This window comes from Halichoerus grypus, chromosome 4, assembly GCF_964656455.1.
Source record: "Halichoerus grypus chromosome 4, mHalGry1.hap1.1, whole genome shotgun sequence".
NCBI classification, from domain to species: Eukaryota; Metazoa; Chordata; class Mammalia; order Carnivora; family Phocidae; genus Halichoerus; species Halichoerus grypus.
In genome coordinates, this window is record NC_135715.1 from 99,110,795 (window position 1) to 99,125,222 (window position 14,428).

Genomic DNA, 14,428 nt, shown 5'->3' on the forward strand with positions numbered 1-14,428 from the left:
GCTCAACTACTGTGTCCTGGCTTCTCCAGGAGTCCGTGGGAATTACTAACAGCTTCTCTGAAGTTTTTCTTGAATGTTCCTCCATAACCCAAATGTAATTTTGCTGACCTGACACTTACCACCTCGCTATAGCTTGACAATTTCTTACCATTTCCTGGCTTGATGAGGACTTGGGTTGTTTCCTAGGGCCCTGGCTCTACCCTGTCCAATTTGCAGACTCTTCTCAGTGTCAGAGAACATAATAGCCTGGTTGGAATTCTAACTCTTTGTTTTGTGTTACCTATTAATTTTGTTTTCAGCAATCAGTCAGTCTGTCCCTTTGTTCTATTTGCTCCAAATATTTAAAAATCTTCTCTCATTGTCTTGACTTCTCATAAGCCTTAATAACTTTTGGGCTTTTATCTGGATATGATACTTACAAGACCTTGACATATTTTCAGAATTCATCCTGACTTGCATGTCTCTCTCCATCTTTTGCCCTTGACTTTGAAACCCCCAAGCTGAACAAAGAGGACCCTGCATAGCTTTCTTGCTTCCTTTAGAGGTTGCCCCTCTCCTGCCTTTTCTTTCTTCCCGACTCAAGAGTGGTAGTGTGGTCAGAGTTACATTTTGGGAGCAGGACATTCTAATGACTAAATAGTGGCAGCTGGAGCAACTTATCTACATAGTCCTCCTGTCCTCCAAGAGCAGCTGCTATGAGGGTGATGATTGTGTAAGCATACATGGTATCAATTTTCTCTCCAGGGGGGCTGGTATGGGGGACAGGAGAACAAATGGGGAGGGTCGTGTTTCCCTGGAAGGAGAAATAAAGAAGGCAGTGTTCAGGAACAGTCAGGCAGGGAAGGATGGCTAAGCAGAGGCCATAGGAGGTTGGCTTTCCAAGCACTTGTGGCCCCTGGCCCTTCCCCATGGACTCAGATGGCAGTTGGGGTTTGTGCTGGGCTTCCATGCCAGCAGTGGCCAATCACTGCCTCCAGGGAGTAGAGTCAGTGACATCAGTCAGTCTTCCATTCACTGGAGTCTCACCTAGGCCTGTCCCCCAGTGGTTCTATCAGGAACATGTAGATTTGAATTCTATTACCACCCTCCTCGGTGAGGCCCTGTTGTCTCCAAACTTCATTAAGATACTTTTCATATCCTGGGTATTCCTCTTTCTTTCTCTCTTTTCTCCATTCTTCATTCTATTTTTTCTTCCCAGAAGGCCAGATGTTTCTCTGGGCTTACTTATAGCCAGAATTCAGATCACCCAGAGTGTGCAGTCTAAGAACCCTCATCCTGTTTCCCAATCTCAGACTCTTCTTGTATCCACATCTCCACCTACCATTGTCTTCCCAAGACGTGTAGTTTCAGCTGAGAGATGTTCCTTAATTGTTAAATCAGGAATCACTTCTATATGTGCATATTTTTTTAAAGATTTATTTATTTATTTGAGAGAGAGAGGGGGAGAATTAGCAGGGGGAGAGGCAGAGAGAGAGGGAGAGAGAATTTTAAGCAGACTCTGCTCTAAGCACGGAGCCTGCCACAGGGCTCAATCTCACAACCCTGAGATCATGACCTGAGCTGAAACCAAGAGTCGGATGCTTGACCGACTGCACCATGCAGGCACCCCTATATGTGCATATTTTTATATTATTTCTTCTGCTCTGAAGCTAAAATATATGAGTAAAGAGGCAAGGTGGCAATGAGTTTGGAAGGAATGATAGAATTAGGAAAATCCCCATTTCGTAGTTTCTGGTAAGATCATTGATTCAGGCAATTATCATCAATGGATGAAACCATTATTTAAATTTGATGGGGAACTTCACATGGGGAGGAGTCCAGCTGTCTCCTTCTGAGCTCACTCATTCAGGATAGCATCACTGAGAGAAGAACTGCAAGTCAACTGCCTCTTGAAACAAACCAGTCAGCCCCATCTAGGAAGTATTCTTGGCAAAATAAAGTTGAAACCTAGATTTAATCAAGCTGCAAAGCTGAATTCCATTTAGTAGAGAGACAGGGAACAGAAGAACAAATAAAATGACACCACACAGAAGCAAACTATGATTCTACAAATTTAGAATGTAAGTAATTCTACAGATGTCACTGTAGCAAAGGCGTAAGACTTCAGAGACATAACAACTAAATGTAACCAAGTATAATGCAAGTCCTTGTCTGGATCCTGATTTGAGCCAGCCAGTTGTGAACTAGACAGTTGGGGACATCTGGAATTATTGTTAATTTTGTTCAACATATTTGTTTTATTTTTATTTTTTTATATGTATTTATTTAAGTGTTCTCTACACCCAATGTAGGGCTCGAACTCACGACCCCAAGATCAAAAGTCACATGCTCTTCTGACTGAGCCAGTCAGGTGCCCCTGGACATATTTGTTTTAAATCAAGGTGATGAATATAATGGAGGTTTGCTGTGCTATTCTGTTTTTCAGTATGTTTGAAATGTTTATAATAAGAAATGCTTTTTGTAGCTAAAAAAATGAAGTGAGCTTGTCAGTTTACTTCTTAGGAGAGAGTGTCTAATAGAAAATGACCAAAATGAGTTATCCTGCCTGATTTATATCCAATATGTTTTTAATAAATTAGGATTCTGGTTTCTGAGTTTAAAAGGGAGGGGAAGCAGACATTATTATTAGGAGAATGGTTGGATTTTTTACAATAACAAGTTTATATAACATAGCCTTGGTTTTTTGATGGAACCTGGAGATTGCTTTCTTAGTAGAAACTGCTTTCTTAGTAGAAACAGAGTATCTGAAGTCTTGAAGGAACCTGGGCATCCATTTAGCCAGCCTTTCCTCTGAGCTGGACCACTGTAAACCATCCAGCAGTGATGGACAGTAGGTGTTCCTTATAAAGTCTTCCAGAAAGGGGAATATGTTATTGCCCAGTAACCCCAAAGTAACAGCACTCACTGCCAGGGAAATCTTCCTGAGATACCAGGTGCTCCATGGAACCTCTGTCTTATTCTGTCAACAATGAAGAGGAGGAAGAGCCTCTTTACAATAACCCCTCACATCCTGAAAGACTGACATTACCCATGTGGCTCTAGGCTTCTCTTCCTTCTCTTTTCCTTTTTCTCCCTCCTCTCTGGGGTTTATTCTTCCGCCTTTTAACCATCAGGTATCATCAGGAAGGTTCTTCTGTGTGGCCACCTGTTTTCCTTGTCCTTTCAGAGCTGCGGGGGCTACCAGTATTGAGAACAAGGTGTAAGTTCCCGGGTGGGCTCCCACCAGCCCCACACCTTCTGGCCACTGTCTTGAACTTGCCCTTTCCTGACTACAGACCCTTACAGACCTCCTAGGAAATCCCAAACACTCATCCTCCACTCTGCTCATTTGGGATGTGCCCATGCAGTGCAAAGCCTCTGTTGTTTGGATCCTGCGATTCCAGAATCCACAGGGTAGTGAAACAATCCAATTTTTAAACACAAACACTAGAGCCCCTCAAAGAGGACCTGGGAGGAGAGCCAAGGTGGGTCCCAGATGTAGTGACTGGTCAGATGACCTGGCAGGAGCAGAGCAGCTGGTTGGGTAGTGGTGTCCTCAGAGTGCTAGCTTTCCCCACACCAGCTGAGGAAGTGAGTACAGGCAGGAAAATGGAAAAAACACAGAGAAGAGAGGTGGTGGGCGGGACTGGAGAGTGGGGTTGAAACATTAGCAACCATCCCTCTGTGAGCACACTGGAACATGCCAGCCTGCACTATTCAAGCTCTCCAAATAATGGTCTTCCAGTAGGAGGAGGAGGGCTACCCTCACCTCCTTTCTCCCCCTCTCTCCCCAATTCAGTTAAGGAGCCCTCTCTGGGCTCAGGGTGCCATATCCATACTTCTCTGCTACCTTTATAACCCTATAGTATCTGTGTCCTTCACTTGACCATAGGCAACTGAGGTCAGGAGGTGCCCTTGGATCTCTGATTGCTCAGTACTTCAATATGCCTGGCCTTATGCCTGCATCTCTGTACAGTGGCTTTGACAGGCTTCATACCGGTGTTTGGTTCTGGCATGGGAGAGAAAAGGAAGACAGGAGGGTATCCTCCTGAAAGCCCACCAAATTATTCAGCCCAGTTGTCTAGTTCAGAATTCACCACACAGCACAAAACAAGTTAAATCATAGAATAACAAGACACTGTAGCCTGGACAATAATGAATATGCAAGCAGCATAACATAGTGAAGTACTGAGAGCATTCTATTGTAGATAGTTTAATCTTCCTTTAGTGAAAGATCAAGGACAAAAACACAAAATGATTGTGCTAATTTGAAAAGGAGAAAATGGATAACTAGCTTACACGGACAGGGTGACTATAGGGAAATGTTGAATCAGTCCATCGTGGTTTGGCAATTCTGGAAGATGGCAGACCTAAGTCTTTGGATACTGAGCAACAGCACTTACTCTGGGAGGTACCTTCCTTCTGGAAAACATGTTTGGACTCTGCATTGTATCTGTAGTTTGCATGGCATGAAGGTGCCACTACAGCATGTCCTTGTCCTTGTCCTAATACACTTTGAAAAGATAGGTCACATTTATGAGCAAATGCAAGTGGGTCTGTCCTTTCAAACTTACACAGGGTATTAGAATGTCAACTCTAGAAGCTGGAAAACAAATTTGGAGGCCACAGAAGAGTTTTGTGAGTTTTTATTTCAGTTTGTAGTTTACATAGAATTTACATAGAATGTCAATCCTGAAAGGGACCCCAGGGTTACCCAGTTTAACTCCTTCACTGTAGAGATGAGAAATGAGGCCCATAGAAGAACAGTGACTTGCCTGGGATAGCAATGTTAGTAGTAGCTAGAGCTTGAATTTATGGTTCCTGATGCATGTATCAGTGATTGTTCCATTATACCAAGTTGTACTTCCATCCAGAACATTTTTATAATGCTGATTAAGCTGGATTATTTTGGTGAATTTTGCCATCCTAGATATCACCAAGGTTAATTTTACAAAGGTGGCTTAGTAGCAGTTTCTACTGTAGCAGTTTCCCTGGCTTAAGTGGAGGAAAAGCACCGACTGCATTTTCTGTTGCAATAAGCTCAGTGGTTGTAATATATTGTCATCAGTGTTATTTAGGAATACTTTTGGCTTCATGAAACAGATAACCTGACCACAACTGCTTGAATGAATATGGGTTCATTTTTTCTGACATGACAAGAAGTCTAAATGTAGGAGGCTTTGGCTTTGGTTCAGCAGCTTAATGATGTCGGGACTGATGCCTGATTTTCTTGGCTTTTCCCTCATGGTCACAAGATGACTGCTGCAGGTCCAGCCATCATGTCTAGGAAAGAGGAAGGGGTGGAGTCAGGTGCAGCTACCTTCTTACTAGAAGAGAAAACACTTTCCCATAAATGCCCAAGAAGTCTTCTGCTGGGATCTCATGGCCAGAATTGGGTCATGATGCAAAGAAGTTGGGAAAATGGGGAACAGGATGGCCCTAATTGGCTTAAAGCAGTCATGATCCATTCCCTGGACCTGGACACATATTAAGGCCTTTCTAATGCTAAGGAAGAAGAAGAAATAGCTATGGGTATCCCATATCACCTTAAAACTGTCAAGGTCCCTCATATGTATATGATATGATACTTTCAGAGTACAAGCTTGATGCAAAGATGGACAGTGGAATTTTTTTTAAGTGTCTGATTCTGTAATCTTCTTATGCCTTTAGTGGAAGAATATTTCAGGAACAAAGGCTTATCTGAGGATAACAAAGCAATTCCATTGCCAGACATTTATAGTGCTTAAGCAAACAATAAGTGTTGGGAATACTTTTTGCCTGCACTATAGTTCAACTTTTAAACCTAGGTTAAAGGAGAAATTTTATGAAAAGTTCATTAAAAGTAAACACGAGACAGGTCTTTAAATCTCGTAATATAAAAGACCTAATTTTTAAATGTGCTAGAGTTCCTTTAGGTCAAATGACCATAGCATATCAATGACTCTTGACAGTTCTCAGAACTCATTCAACACATATTTGATGCAGCTGTGTGCTGGGCCCTCTTGTAGCACCTGGAAGAGATAAATCAATGAACAAATAAGAAAAAAAATTTCTGAGCAGGTGAATGGATAAAGAAATTGTGGTATATATGCAGTGGAATACTGTTCAGCATTTAAAAAGAGAGACATTGTCTAATAACTGTATCATGGATGAACCTTGAGGATGTTATACTAAATGAAACAAGGCAATCATAGACAAATATGTTTGATTCCACTTAAATGAGTCATCTAAAATGGTCAAATTCATTGAATCTAAGAGTAGAATGGTAGTTGCTGGGGGGCTGGAAGGTAGAGGAGATGGGGAGGTACGAATCAATGGGCACAATGTTTCAGTGAAGCAAGATAAGTAAATTCTAGAGACCTGCTGTGCAACATCGTACCCCAGTCAACAATAAGAGGGAGATCTCATGGTAAGTGTTCCTCCCACAGTGAAATAAGATTTTAAAAGAAAAAGAAAAGTTCAGCCCTTGTGGAGTTTACATGTGGGGTGCAGGTCTTGGGGAATGCATTAGCTAGGGTGCTCCAGAGAAACAGAACCAGCAGTGTATACACATGCACATGCATGCACGCACCCCCCCCACACACACACACTTTATTGTAAGGAATTGGCTAACATGATTGTGGGGTTTGACAAGTGTGATATTTGCAGGGTAGGCTGGCAGGCTGGTGACCTGACAGGTCTGAGTTAGTGTAACATTAGGCCAGAGGCCATCTGGAGACAGAATTCCCTCTCAGACTGAAGGACTTCAGACTGTTTGCTCTTAAAGTCTTCAACTTATTGCGTGAGGCCACCTACATTACAGAGGGGCACCAGCTTTACTCAGAGTTTACCAGTTTAAATGTCAGTCTCATTTTAAAAATGGCTTCACAGCAATGTGGAGACTGGTCTTTGACCAAACATCTGAGTACTATGGCCTATCCAAGTTAACACACAAAATTAACCCTTAGAAGGAACCAGACAATAAGCATAATAAATAGGTAAGGTTTGTAATACCTTAGAAGACAGTAAGTGTTGTAAGGAACAGAGCAAGGTAAGGGAGTCATTCACTCTTCCAAAGAAGACATACAAATGGCTAACAGACACATGAAAAGTTGCTCTACATCACTCAGCATCAGGGGAATACAAATCAAAACGATGATGAGATACCACCTCACACCTGTCAGAATGGCTAAAATTAACAACACAAGAAACAACAGGTGTTGGCGAGGATGCCGAGAAAGGGTAACCCTCTTGCACTGTTGGTGGGAATGCAAACTGGGGTGCAGCCACTCTGGAAAACAGTTTGGAGGTTCCTCAAAAAGTTAAAAATAGAACTACCCTACAACCCAGCAATTGCTCTACTAGGTGTTTACCCAAAGGATACAAAAATACTGATTCAAAGGGGTACCTGCACCCCAATGTTTATAACAGCATTATCAACAATAGCCAAACTATGGAGAGAGCCCAAATGGCATCGACTGATAAATGGATAAAGAAGATACACACACACACACACACACACACACACACACACACACACACACACAGGAATATTACTCAGCCATCAAAAAGAATGAAATCTTGCCCAATGACATGGATGGAGCTAGAATGTATTATGCTCAGTGAAATAAGTCAGTGAGAGAAAGACAAATACCAGATGATCTCATTCATGTGTGCAGTTTAAGAAAGAAAACAGATGAATATATGGGAAGGAGGACAAGAAAAAAAAGGAGGAAAATAAGCTGTAAGAGACTCTTAATGACAGAGAACAAACTGAGGGTCGATGGAGGGAGGTGGGTGGGGGAAGGGCTAGATGGGGGATGGGCATTGAGGAGGGCACTTGTTGTGATGAGCACTGGGTGTTGTATGTAAGTGACAAATCACTCAGTGCTACTCCTGAAACCAATACTACACTGTATGTTAACTAACTAGAATTTAAATAAAAACTTGACACATTAAAAAAATGTAAAAAAAATATAAAATAAGGGAGTCATGCCCTTAGGAAGAATGCTTGAATGTATATAGAAATATTTTCAAAAATTCTTTAAGGAGTACTTACTACATTTCACATGCTCTGCAAGAGAGAGAGAAGTGGGGAGAAACACAGCCCCTGTCCTGGGGATGCTTCATCACCCTTGTGATGAACAAGTGAGAAGACCCTCATGGTGCTGGATGGTGCGTGTGTCTCTGAGGAGCACAGGGTACACAGGGGTGTGGGCACAAGTGTCCTCTCTGCCTCCGTTATCCCTCTACAGTAGGTCCAGTGTGAGGTCCAGAGAGCTGGACTGATTTAGCTCAAATTCATAGACTTAGAAGCTGAACCCAGGCCACCTGGCTTTTCTTCCTGCAGCACTTTCCAGTAAAGAAGACCTGGCAGGTGTTGGCATAAACCCTCTCTGAAACCCTCAGGGAGGGTGAGTCCTTTACTCTGCATGGAGGAAAACAATCCTGGGCGTAGGGGAGAGTAAGCAGTGGGTGGCATCAGGAGCCCGGGGTCCTTGCGGCTGGCGGTGCAATGGGCACACAGGATGCTGGTACTGTGGAACTGCTCCCTGCCATGGCAAAAAGCATAACATTCTGGAGTGTGAGGAAATGTCTGCAGATGAGGCTGTTTCTGCTCTGTTTCCCTCGTTCACACTATGGTGTTGAACTCAGCCCTTGGGAGAAAAGCTAATGATCAAAAAAAAAGCGGGGGCGCCTGCGTGGCTCAGTTAGTTAAGCATCTGACTTTGGCTCAGGTCGTGATCCCAGAGTCCTGGGATCGAACCCCGCATCTGGCTCCCTGCTTGGCAGAGAGTCTGCTTGAGTCTGCTTGTCCGTCTTCCTCTGCCCCTACCCCCACTCATGCTCTCCCTCTCTCTCTCTCTCTCTCAAATAAATAAAATCTTAAAAAAAAAAAAAGAAAGAAAGAAAGGTTAATGATCAAGCCAGAGAGAACATCTCTAGGTGGACACGTGAGAAACCAGTAGCAGTGGTGGTCTCCAGGGAAGAGAACTGGTGGCTGCTGGGAACACTGACTTTCATACCTTTTGGATTTTGTGCCATGAACATGTATGGCCGTGAAGTATTGTTATGCAAGCCGATGCCGAAGACTTTTCTGAAGACAGTGAGAGCGCCTTGAAGGCCACGTGCTAGATCACCAATGGCTTGGGCTCTGAGTTGGACTGTTCGCAGCTCTGCCACTTACTAGCTGGGTGACCTCGCTTCTCTGCTCCAGGCTGCAGCTTCTCACCGGGAAAATGGGACGATCACGAGTTTGTGTGAAGAATGAATGAGGGGGTTTATGAAGGTTCTAGAAACCAGCATTTTGTCTTGTCCGTTAGCCTCCTAGGTGGACTGAGGACAGCCACTGTCATGCAGCCCTGGGTCCCCAGCCATCTGCCCTGACAGCCGAGATGACATCTGGATGCCCTGTATAACTGGTTTTCACAACAAGCACCTCACCTCATCAACAGCAGTGACTTCCTATTCCTTCCGCTTAAAGAGCTCAGGAAGGATATAGTATATTTAGAAAGGGGACGGATTAAAGTGCTATTCAGGGGTTGCCAGGGGGCTGGAAAACTTGATTTTGTGGCATAACTTATTTTGCAAAGAATTTGCAGGATCATTTTGTCCCCTAGACTTGTGATCTCTTAATAAATTAATAACACTTTAAAAATTTTTACTTTTTTTTTTACTATGTATTTTTTAAAATTTTACTACGTATCTTCTCTCCCACATAAGCAGTAAGCTTCTTTTTGGAAAAGACCTTGTTTCATGAAACTTGATACCATTCAAACCCCTCAGGTGTAGCTGCCTTCAAGCACTATCAGCACAATGCGCCTTATCTGCTGCTGGTTATCTAGTGCGGTGTAGCAAATTACCCAAAACTTAGTGCCTTCATTCTCATAGTTTCTAAGGGTTAGGAATTCAGTGCGGGCTTGGTTGGGTGGTTCTAGCCCACGGTCTCTCAGAAGATTGCAGTCCTATGTCAGCTGGGGCTCTGGCATCTGAAGGCTCGGCTGGGGCTGGAGGACCCACTTCCAAGAGGGCTCACTCCCATGGCTGGCAGGTTGGTGCTGGCTAGTGGCGTCTCCGTTCTATTCTCATGGGCTTTTCCAGAAGTCTACTTGACTATCCTCATAGCGTGCCAGCTGGGTCTCTCCAGAGCAAGTGACCCAGGAGACCAAGATGGAAGCTACATGCCTTTTGTGACCTAGTGTCACAAGTCACACGTCAGCATTTCTGACCACCCTCTCAGTCACACAGACCATTGGTGATGCAGCAGGGGAAGAGATGTGAGTACCAGCAGATACCCTGGAGGCTCTCTCGAAGGCTGACTAGAACACAGATGTTATAGCGCACAATAGTGCTTAGAGAGGATGTGATAATTTCTGAACTATGTGGAATGAGTGTGTACAATGCGCATACAATATATAAATGGTAAAGAGTTCTGTAGTTCAGTGTTTCAAACCTGAGTGTGCATTGCAGCCACCTGGAGGGCTTATTAAAGCACAAATGTCTGGGTCCCACCCCTAAAGTTCCCAGTTCAGAAGCTCTGGGGTGAGGGGGAATTTGTAGTCTAACAAGTTCACAGGTGATTCTAATGCTCCTGATCCAGGACCACACTTGGGGAACCACTGGTCTAATTTGTATAGAGATGCTGGTGGCTCTTTAAGAATACCTGCTTCAAAGCAAACACCTCCTTTGTCTCTCAGAACTAAATAACAAATCGTTAAATTCATTATGCATATTATCTTGAGATTTGCTGAATGATATGGAGTTCATATACAAATCAGAGAAAGGACAGTATATGGACAGCTCTAAGCAATGGTGTGCTAGCAAATTCTCCAAAAAAAAAAAAAAAAAGAAAGAAAGAAAGAAAAAGCTTTTGTAACTTGCTGATTTCCACAGTGTAAATGCTCCCACCATGGCCAGTGATCACCAGATTCCCGAATTGTTCACGGCTGACCCTCCCTAGCTGATACACACCAGCTACCACACACCACTATCTGAGCAAGTTCTTTCCTTGTCATGTGTGATTCTGAAAAGCTGCGGCCCAGGTGGGGGCTGGGCATGGCCAGGTGATTCTAATCGCAAGTCCTCTGCCCAGTGAGGCTGTTAAGTGCCAGGCTTGATTTTCTTCCCACCTAGAGTGAGACTTTCTGAGGCAGCTCAAGTGACAGGTTATAACTGCGCAGACAACTCTACGTGGCATAGGCAAATGCCAAATGGGACTCCTCAAATTCTGCCCAGCACGTGCCACCCCCACCTGGTACAGTCAATTCTCATGACTGCTCCAGGCCTTCTGTTCTCATCAGGCTCACCCGCTTAGAGACTCCTCATTAAAGCCCTCTCTGGCTTTCCCTCCCTTTGAAAACTCCCCTCTCTCAAGGCTCATTTCCTCAGGGTGGGTGACAGGAGCTACTTTAGTGAATTCATATTTTGAGCTGCCCGGATGCCCATTAAGTGTATAATGTCTGAAGGCCTATAGAAATTGTGTAGAAATTTCATTTGGCAATTCACCTTGTAGGGGAACACCCTGAACTATTCTTTAAGTTGGAAGGGCTATTTAACTTGTAAGATTCTTGAGGGTACAGGGGGTTGTGTGCCTGTGTGTGTTCCCCACAGCATCTGCCATGGGGCCTTGGGTAAAATAAACCCTTATAAACATTTAATGAGTTCTAGTTTGGAATTCTCCTCATGACGAAAACATTGTCATCCTAACAGAGCTTCCGGTGCCTTAATACCAGAGTGAGTAATTTGGGAATTTCAGTTACCATGAGAAATAAGAGGAACAAGATTTTTTGGGAGGAAGTCTTACACGGTATCCCATACTACTTCTTTTTTTGTCATGTAAAACACATAGTCTTAGAAAATAGGACTCATGACAATTTAGTGCAATAAAAAAAAGCGCAGAGCTTTCAAAGTAAGGCAGAACATGACCCCTGTGGGAGCTCATCCTTAATAGCCTTAGGAGCTCTCCTACTCTGGGTAATTTTCTTAGCCTCTCTGAGCCTCAGTTACCTGGTCTCTAGAAGGAGAATGATAATAACCACTTTGCAGGTCTTTTGTGAAAATGGAATGAAATAATCTGTGAAAAGTGCTGGAATGGAGTCTTGTGGGGAGCAGACTCAGGATAAGTACCCCCCAACCCCGTCGTTATTTGAAGAAATCCCACATATGTGTTCCAGATACAGCCAGGGCACCATGACTGACTCTCCTGACAGATTCTCGTTTTTTGATGGTACATGTTTGTTTTTGCTGTGAATTTCCAAGGTTGTTTTTTGTTTTTTTGTTTTGTTTTGTTTTGCTTGCAATTTCTAAGGCAACATTAGTGACACAGAGGTCCTCTTCCACACGGTGACTGGCAGGTCTAATGAGCTGGGGGTGGAGGGTGGGGGGAGGGAAGCATCTTGAGTATTAGCATCTCTGGAAATGTTCAGGTGGGGAGGAAAGAAACTATTTCTTCAGGGCCTAACCAGATTAATAAGATGATAGGTTTGAGATTCTGTGGGATGTATTTCTCGGCTTTCTACTTTCTGAGGCTCCTGGGTTTCCAGGTTATTTTAATCGTATGGCAGGTGTTAAGCAGGAGTGATCAGCCACAAATCCCAGGTCCGGAAAGCACAGGGCAGAAATGGAAGGAAGAAAAGAAACACTTAGTAGGGTGCTTAGTAGATTGCCCCACCATTAATATATACTTCTTGGTCCAGTGTAGCTGTGAATGGTAAAGTAGGGAAATAGTTCCTCTCCACTTGATCGGAAACACATTAATCAAGCACCAACTATGTGCCAGGCCCAGAAGGGATAGAAAAAAGGCAAAGGGCCTGATTTTCATGCCGAGGACCTTAAAAGGTCGATTAAAACGCTATACATATTTGTTATTTAGTTGATCTTTCTAGCTATATTAGAAAGCGGGTTTCCTACTCAGAAACAAGTAGAGGGGGTTTTCACACTTGGAAAGTTAAGTAATGGTAAACTTCTGATGTTTTGAAATACTGCATTTGTTTATAGCCATTTAGGAAGTTTGGGACCTGAGGCCTGAGCTTTATGTGGCATGCAGAGAGATCTGAAAGAGTGAGATATGGCTTTTTGAATTTTTATAGAAAAAGACAAACCCAATGCTTTCCCAAGTTTTTGGGTAATATCAGGCAAATGCATGGTGAGGAGTTTGGGGCTTAATTTATAGCTTTGCTTATTTTTTTAAATAGGCATGACTTTTTTATGTGCATAAAATGGTCACAGTGTATGGGTTGGGACACAGGAGTGGGAATCAGGGGTCTGGCTTTCATTCAGAGAACACATGGGCACCTTACAGAGCACTGGATTCATACTAGGCCACCTGTTGGGTGCTCAAGATAAATGAAAGCAACATGGCATCACTTAGATGAAGTCTATGGAAACACATTTGAGGTAGCAAATAGTTCTTCCCAGCAGGGTCTTGGGAATAGAGAAAAGGTAAGACTGACATAGATAGCATCTTAAAGGAAGAGTAGAATTGGCTAGAATGAATGGGAGACCAGTGTTCCAAGCAGAGTGAACAATGGCACACACATTTCGTGGCATATTTGGAAGGTAACAAGAGCTATAGATGGGAAAGTCTAGAGCAGTGGTTCCCAAGTGTAATGTACGTTCCTGGGGATCTTGTCACGGGAGGTCTGGGGTGATACCTGAGATAGTACAATTCTAACAAGTCCCTGGCTGATGCTCAGGCTGCTAGCTCGAGCCCACACATAGTGTAGGGCAGTGGTAGAGCCTGGCGTGTAGGAGTGAATATGGCGCAGGATGGAGGAAGGGGTGAATGGTGAGGGCAAGGGTGTGTCACCTTAGGATGACTGCCCCCGCTTGGTATGATTCACCTATCTCTGCCTTCATACTGGTGATGGTATCCATGCCATACCCAGCCTCCCATGGGCTCTAGTGCGACCCTCAGCCAACACCCTCTCTCACTCCCAAGAGCAGTGATACTAGATTTTTACCATTTTCCTCAGATCTCCTGCCCACCACCTACGATCATGGCCTCATCAAATAGTCTGCCTTCTAATTCATAGAGAAAAGAGAGATAATCAGATGGAGTTTTCTTAAGGTATGCCATTCTCCCTACTCAGAGCCCAACCGTGTCTTTCCTGTTTTCCTTCCTCCCCTTTATTCCTCTCCTTCCCTCTGCCTAAGGCTGGACTCTCCGCTGCGCTCTGGAAGGTGTCCCTTCTTCCCTTTGACTTTCTGTGGTCTTCCATTCATCCATCACTCTCTTTTTTCACGTGTGTCCCACCTCTCCCTTCCCAGCTGTTTCTTCTGCTATAGACGTGCTCAGGGCTCTCCTTTCTTGCACCTGCCCCCACAGAAAATGGCCTTGATCCTGATCCTCCTCTAGCTATGGTCTGACCTCTCACCCTCCTCCCACAGCCCGATTTCTTCAGAGCAAGTGTACACTTGCTGATTCTCTGCTTCCCTTCATCTGTTCTCTGCAATCATCTAACTTCTCTTC

The 14,428-nt window shown here is 43.9% G+C and overlaps 1 protein-coding gene and 1 long non-coding RNA gene across 2 annotated transcripts in view; one reads left to right on the forward strand and one right to left on the reverse strand.

Moving 5' to 3' along the window:
- Nucleotides 1–14,428, forward strand: part of GPR39 (G protein-coupled receptor 39) — a 191,976-nt gene that overhangs the window by 104,019 nt on the left and 73,529 nt on the right. The window lies entirely within an intron of this gene.
- The window catches only part of LOC144381607 (uncharacterized), a 36,451-nt gene continuing 26,636 nt past the window's right edge, over nt 4,614–14,428 (reverse strand). Inside the window, exon 2 of the long non-coding RNA XR_013447091.1 lies at nt 4,614–5,262. This is a non-coding gene — a long non-coding RNA (uncharacterized LOC144381607). The remainder of the gene's footprint in view (nt 5,263–14,428) is intronic.